This window comes from Triticum dicoccoides, chromosome 3B, assembly GCF_002162155.2.
Source record: "Triticum dicoccoides isolate Atlit2015 ecotype Zavitan chromosome 3B, WEW_v2.0, whole genome shotgun sequence".
Taxonomy (NCBI): domain Eukaryota; kingdom Viridiplantae; phylum Streptophyta; class Magnoliopsida; order Poales; family Poaceae; genus Triticum; species Triticum dicoccoides.
In genome coordinates, this window is record NC_041385.1 from 475943439 (window position 1) to 475950963 (window position 7525).

A 7525-nucleotide genomic window follows, 5' to 3' on the forward strand; every position below is an offset into this window, starting at 1 on the left:
CCATGGACGAGCGAGACACTGGCCTCGAAGCTCGCCGCCGCTCACCGTACTCACTCTCAGGGCCACTCACGATTCCCATCAAAAAAGATCACGACTTCCAGCATTCCCAGCCACTTGGTTCCAGCCCTCGACGACCATGGTCGAAGCATTCCCACTGCCTGGTTTCAGCATTTCTCTCGCAGTTTCCAGCACGCCGCCGTCAAGGTTGTAGCACCAATGTGGCCGCCTCTCTACCATCATCGTAGCAAACTCTTGTAATAGCAAATGGCATCTCCGGTAGTAGCAAAACTCTAAGAAAGTTGCGGCAAAAAAAGTCATCACAATCGTCGCAACCAACAACGCCATGGTGGATGTCTCAAAAGTTGTCCCCGGTTCCAGCAAAACTCAAACACATTTGTAGCAAAAAAAAGTCGTTGCCATCGTCGCGACCAACAACGCCGCGGTGAATGTAGCAAAAGATGTCTCTGGTTCCTGCAAAACTTAAACACTGTTGTAGCAAAGAAAGCGTCGCCGCCATCATGACCAACATGCCATGGTGGATGTAGCGTAGGTTGTTGTTAGTAGTAGCAAAACTCTGACATGGTTGCAACATCATGTGGGGTCGGTTCTAGCAAATGGTAAGCATCCTGGTTGCGGCGTCGCTGCTCGAGGTCGCCTTAGTCGCCGTCGTTGAAGCACGTGGAGCTGCAGTTGCAAAAAATGCTAATTGTTTTCACAAACCGAGCTTGCCATGGGTGTCCATGACCATGGCGACCGAGCTGCAAAACAGTGCATGGGGGGCTGCTGGAAATATGCCCTAGAGGCAATAATAAAAGGATTATTATTATATTTCCTTGTTCATGATAATTGTCTTTTTATTCATGCTATAATTGTATTATCCGGAAATCGTAATACACGTGTGAATACATGGACCATAATACGTCCCTAGTGAGCCTCTAGTTGACTAGCTCGTTGATCAACAGATAGTCATGGTTTTCTGATTATGGACATTAGATGTCGTTGATAACAGGATCACATCATTAGGAGAATGATGTGATGGACAATACCTAATCCTAAGCATAGCACAAGATCGTGTAGTTCGTTTGCTAGAGCTTTTCCAATGTCAAGTATCTTTTCCTTAGACCATGAGATCGTGTAACTCCCGGATACCGTAGGAGTGCTTTGGGTGTACCAAATGTCACAACGTAACTGGGTGACTATAAAGGTGCACTACAGGTATCTCCCAAAGTGTCTGTTGGGTTGACACGGATCGAGACTGGGATTTGTCACTCCGTATGATGGAGAGGTATCTCTGGGCCCACTCGGTAATGCATCATCATAATGAGCTCAAAGTGACCAAGTGTCTGGTCACGGGATCATGCATTACGGTACGAGTAAAGTGACTTGCCGGTAACGAGACTGAACGAGGTATTGGGATACCGACGATCGAGTCTCGGGCAAGTAACGTACCGATTGACAAAGGGAATTGTATACGGGGTTGATTGAATCCTCGACATCGTGGTTCATCCGATGAGATCATCGAGGAGTATGTGGGAGCCAACATGGGTATCCAGATCCCGCTGTTGGTTATTGACCGGAGAGCCGTCTCGGTCATGTCTACATGTCTCCCGAACCCGTAGGGTCTACACACTTAAGGTTCGGTGACGCTAGGGTTGTATGAATATGAGTATGCAGCAAACCGAAAGTTGTTCGGAGTCTCGGATGAGATCCCGGACGTCATGAGGAGTTCCGGAATGGTCCGGAGGTAAATAATTATATATAGGAAGTGCAGTTTCGGCCATCGGGAGAGTCTCGGGGGTCACCGGTATTGTACCGGGACCACCGGTCCCGGGGGTCCACCGGGTGGGGCCACCTATCCCGGAGGGCCCCATGGGCTGAAGTGGGAGGGGAACCAGCCCCTGGTGGGCTGCTGCGCCCCCCTGGACCCCCCTCTGCGCCTAGGGTTGGGAACCCTAGGGGAGGGGGCGCCTCCACTTGCCTTGGGGGGCACTCCACCCCCCTTGGCCGCTGCCCCCCTAGAGATCCCATCTCTAGGGCCGGTGCCCCCCTGGGGTCCTATATAAAGGAGGGGGAGGGAGGGAAGCCGCACCCTGAAGTCTTGGCGCCTCCCTCTCCCCTACTACACCTCTCCCTCTCGCAGAAGCTCGGCGAAGCTCTGCCAGAACTCTGCTGCATCCACCACCACACCGTCGTGCTGCTGGATCTTCATCAACCTCTCCTTCCCCCTTGCTGGATCAAGAAGGAGGAGACATCATCCGCTCCGTACGTGTGTTGAACGCGGAGGTGATGTCCGTTCGGCACTTGGTCATCGGTGATTTGGATCACGACGAGTACGACTCCCTCAACCCCGTTCTCTTGAACGCTTTCGCTCGCGATCTACAAAGGTATGTAGATGCACTCCTATCACTCGTTGCTAGATGAACTCATAGATGGATCTTGGTGAAACCGTAGAAATTTTTTTATTTTCTGCAACGTTCCCCAACAGGGGCATCAGTGCTTCTAGAAAAGGAGATGTTGTACGCGAGACGAGCTTTGTTCGTAGGTGCTGGCATGGGGAGGTTGCTCCTAGGGGGCAGCAGGAGTTAACGTCGAGGGAGGAGAACGAGCATGGTGAAGAAGTAAGGATGGCCCAGCGCGAGGCGTGTGAGCCGTGAAATTCATTCCAATCGAGCGAGCAGCGTGTGGCCAGCCTAAAACTTGGCCGATCAACTGGTGTTAAACATTACCAAGAGTAAATCCCCCCTCACATCTCTGCCACTCACTCTGTCGCTTCCCCTCATGTAGATCGAGGCATCTCGTTAATCATTTGTCGTAGCTCGCATCTCCAACCACCCCTCTCGCACCTTCAACAGTTGTAGTGTCATGCCACCCATCATAGCGCACATGGTTGCTTCCAGCGTCTTCGCGTGCTGTCAAGGGAATTACTCGCGGTTAAACCCGACTCATGACGTTAAGGCATCTCTGGACTTAACCCGGCAGATCCTAACCCGACAGATCCAGACTCGGGAGACAATTGTTGAAGGAAATATACCCTAGAGGTAATAATAAAGTTATTATTTATTTCCTTATTTCATGATAAATGTTTATTATTCACGCTAGAATTGTATTAACCGGAAACTTAGTACATGTGTGAATACATAGACAAAACATAGTGTCCCTAGTATGCCTCTACTTGACTAGCTCGTTAATGAAAGATGGTTATGTTTCCTAACCATAGACATGTGTTGTCATTTGATGAGCAGGATCACATCATTAGGAGAATGATGTGATGGACATGACCCATCCGTTAGCTTAGCATTATGATCGTTACAGTTTCATTGCTACTGCTTTCTTCATTACTTATACACGTTCCTCAGACTATGAGATTATGCAACTCTCAAATACCGAAGGAACACCTTGTGTGCTATCAAACATCACAACGTAACTGGGTGATTATAAAGATGCTCTACAGGTGTCTCCGAAGGTGTTTGTTGGGTTGGCATAGATCGAGATTAGGATTTCTCACTCCGTGTATCGGAGAGGTATCTCTGGGCCCTCTCGGTAATGCTCATCACTATAAGCCTTGCAAGAAATGTGATAATGAGTTAGTTGTGGGATGAAGCATTACAGAATGAGTAAAGAGACTTGCCGGTAACGAGATTGAACTAGGTATGATGATACCGACGATCGAATCTCGGGCAAGTAACATACCGATGACAAAAGGAACAACGTATGTTGTTATGTGATTTGACCGATAAAGATCTTTGTAGAATATGTAGGAGCCAATATGAGCATCCAGGTTCCGCTATTGGTTATTGACCGGAGATGTGTCTCGGTGATACTTCTCCAACGTATCTATAATTTTTGATTGTTTCATGCTATTATATTATCTATTTTGGATGTTTATGGGCTTTACTATACACTTTTGCATCATTTTTGGGACTAACCTATTAACCGGAGGCCCAGCCCAAATTGCAGTTTTTTTTGCCTATTTCAGTGTTTCGCACAAAGGAATATCAAACGGAGTCCAAACGGAAGAAACCTTCGGGAGAGTTATTTTCGGAACGGAAGCAATCCAGGAGACTTGGAGTAGACGTCAGGGAAGCTTCGAGGGAGACACGAGGGTCCAGGGCGCGCCCTACCCCCTGGGCGCACCCCCACCCTTGTGGGCCCCTAGTGGCTCCCCTGACCGACTTCTTTCACCTATATATATATATCCATATACCCTAAAAACGTCGAGGAGCATGATAGATCGGGAGTTCCGCCGCCGCAAGCCTCTATAGCCACCAAAAATCAATCGGGACCCTGTTCCGGCACCCTGCCGGAGGGGGGATCCCTCATCGGTGGCCATCTTCATCATCCCGGCGCTCTCCATGACGAGGAGGGAGTAGTTCACCCTCGGGGCTGAGGGTATGTACCAGTATCTATGTGTTTAATCTCTCTCTCGTGTTCTTTAGGTGATACGATCTTGATGTATCGCGAGCTTTGCTATTATAGTTGGATCTTATAATGTTTCTCCCCCTCTACTCTCTTGTAATGGATTGAGTTTTCCATTTGAAGTTATCTTATCGGATAGAGTCTTTAAGGATTTGAGAACACTTGATGTATGTCTTGCATGTGTTTATCTGTGATGACAATGGGATATTCACGTGATCTACTTGATGTATGTTTTGGTGATCAACTTGTGGGTTCAGTGACCTTGTGAACTTATGCATAGAGGTTGACACACGTTTTCATCTTGACTCTCCGGTAGAAACTATGGGGCACTCTTTGAAGTATTTTGTGTTGGTTGAATAGATGAATTTGAGATTGTGTGATGCATATCGTATAATCATGCCCACGGATACTTGAGGTGACATTAGGGTTTTGGTTGATTTGTGACTTAAGGTGTTATTCTAGTACGAACTCTATGATAGATCAAACGGAAAGAATAGCTTCGTGTTATTTTACTATGGCCTCTTGAATAGATCGATCAGAAAGGATAACTTTGAGGTGGTTTCGTACCCTACAATAATCTCTTCGTTTGTTCTCCGCTATTAGTGACTTTGGAGTGACTCTTTTTTGCATGTTGAGGGATAGTTATATGTTCCAATTATGTTATTATTGTTGAGAGAACTTGCACTAGTGAAAGTATGAACCCTAGGCCTTGTTCCCTAGCATTGCAATACCGTTTACGCTCACTTTTATCATTAGTTACCTTGTTGTTTTTATAATTTCTGATTACAAAAACCTATATCTATCATCCATATTGCACTTGTATCACCATCTCTTCGCCTAACTAGTGCACCTATACAATTTACCATTGTATTGGGTGTGTTGGGGACACGAGAGACTCTTTGTTATTTGGTTGCAGGGTTGTTTGAGAGAGACCATCTTCGTCCTATGCCTCCCACGGATTGATAAACCTTAGGTCATCCACTTGAGGGAAATTTGCTACTGTCCTAAAAACCTCTACACTTGGAGGCCCAACAACGTCTACAGGAAGAAGGTTGTGTAGTAGACATCAAGCTCTTTTCTGGCGCCGTTGCCTGGGAGGTGAGTGCTTGAAGGTATATCTTTAGATCTTGCAATCGAATCTTTTACTTTCTTGTTTTATCACTAGTTTAGTTTATAAAAGAAAACTACAAAAAAATAGAATTAAGGTTGCCTCATATGCTTCATCTTTTTAATGTCTTTCGCGAAAATGATGGGAAGGAAAATTGTGCTCAAGTACTAGTAGAAGAATTACATAGAATGCTTGGCATAAAATATGTGAATGATGAGCATGATTGCAATGTTGTTAGTATGAATTCTTTGAATACCCATGATGCTAATGATATGCAAAGCAACAAGCTTGGGTATGCTATGTTTGATGAAGATGATATGTTTAGTCCCTCAAGTTTTGATGAGAATATTTATTATGATGAAAGCATGCCTCCTATTTATGATGATTATATTGATGAAAGTGGGTTTGGAAGAGTGTCAACTTTAGGAACTAATGGTCCCACTATTTTGGAGGATGTTGAATATTATTGTGATAATTATGAAAGTGGATTTGGAGAGGTCATGACTTTATTTAGTGATGAATCCACTATTTCGGAAGAGGTTCCAATTGATTATGAGAACAAAGTTGCTATCTATGATGATTATTGTGATGACTTGTATGCTATTAAGAATAATAATGATAACCATGAAACTTGTCATCATGATTTTAGTTTTCAATTGGATTATGCCTCACATGATAATTATTTTGTTGAGTTTGCTCCCACTACTATTCATGAGAATAAATTTGCTTATGTGGAGAGTAGTAAAATTTCTATGCAAGTAGATCATGAAAAGAATGCTTTATGTGTTGGTTATATTGTTGAATTCATTCATGAGGCTACTGAAAATTATTATGAGGGAGGAACATATGTTTGTAGGAATTGCAATAATATCAAGTTTCCTCTCTATGTGTTGAAAATCTTGAAGCTATGCTTGTTTTACCTTCCTATGCTAGTTGATTATTGTTCCCATAAGTTGTTTGCTCACAAAATCCCTATGCATAGGAAGTGGTTTAGTCTTAAATGTGCTGGTCATATGCTTCATGATGCTTCCATTATGTTTCAATTCTTATCTTTTATGTGAGCATCATTGTCATCATCATGCCTAGCTAAAAGACATTAAAGAAAAGCGCTTGTTGGGAGACAACCCAATATTTACCTTTACTGCTTTTGTGTGTTCACATGATTATGCTACTGTAGTAATCATGTCTTATAGCTTTTGTTTCAATAAAGTGCCAAGTAAGACCTTTAGGATAGCTTACGGTGGTAGTTGTGTTCATCCTGCTGAAAATCAGAAACTTTTGCGCCTAGTAAATTAGTTTTTATAATTCACATAAACGTGATATTTTATCTGATTCTTTTTGATCTGGATTGGTACACAAATTTCTTAGGACTTCCTAATTTGGTAGAATTTTTGAAGTTACATAGGTATTCGAATGGTACAGATTACTATAGACTGTTCTGTTTTTGACAGATTCTGTTTTCTCTGTGTTGTTTGCTTATTTTGATGAATCTATGAGTAGTATCGGAGGGTATGAACCATAGAGAAGTTGGAATACAGTAGATATTACACCAATATTAATTTAGAATGAGTTCATAACAGTACCTAAGTGGTGATTTATTTTCTTATACTAACGGAGCTTACGAGTTTTCTGTTAAGTTTTGTGTTGTGAAGTTTTCAAGTTTTGGGTAAAGATTCGATGGACTATGGAAGAAGGGAAAATTTTGTTTTTGCCACTCTAGATTTTGCCAATTTTCCTTATGCCACTCTAGTTTTTGACATTTCACTTTTGCCACTCTTAGTTTTTGACAATTATCACAATTGCCATTCCCGTGGCAAAAGCAAAATTTTCAGAGTGGCAATTGTGATCATTATCAAAAGCTAAGAGTGGCAAAAATGAAATAAAATTATTTTGCTTTTGCCACAAAATGGCAATTGTGATAATTGTCAAAAACTAAGAGTGGCAAAAGTGAAATGTCAAAATCTAGAGTGGCATAAGGAAAATTGGCAAAATCTAGAGTGG